Source organism: Pecten maximus, chromosome 1 (genome assembly GCF_902652985.1).
Source record: "Pecten maximus chromosome 1, xPecMax1.1, whole genome shotgun sequence".
Taxonomy (NCBI): domain Eukaryota; kingdom Metazoa; phylum Mollusca; class Bivalvia; order Pectinida; family Pectinidae; genus Pecten; species Pecten maximus.
Window position 1 is genome coordinate 26,143,187 of NC_047015.1, and position 455 is coordinate 26,143,641.

The following is a 455-nucleotide window of genomic DNA, read 5'->3' on the forward strand; positions in this document are numbered from 1 at the left end:
TCATCGATGATGCATAAAATACATATATGAACCGTGGTTTGGGAATTCGTACCAGGCCTCAGGCCTTTAAATACATATGTCGCATTTTAAAATTTGGCGGGGATATTGGTCATTATAGAAGTGTTACTTGGGGTTTTTAATTTTCTATGTAATTTCAGAGACCTATATACTATATAGGTCTCTGGTAATTTGAAATTAAAATAATATTAGTTCACCTGTACTTTTTTGTGGGGACATTTTGAAGTAAATATGGCAATAATGTTTAAGTGTGCAAACTTACGTGGAGTGCACTAGTGTATTTCCACTATTTCGATAGGCTGAATTTTACGATGGATTATGTCAAAGAATTTAGATCAGAAAGGTATAATTTACTTGGTTGGTACAAAAGTTACTTCCCTTTACTTTTGATTGCCACGTTGATATCGCCTGCGCATGTCAGTGTATTTAGATCTATT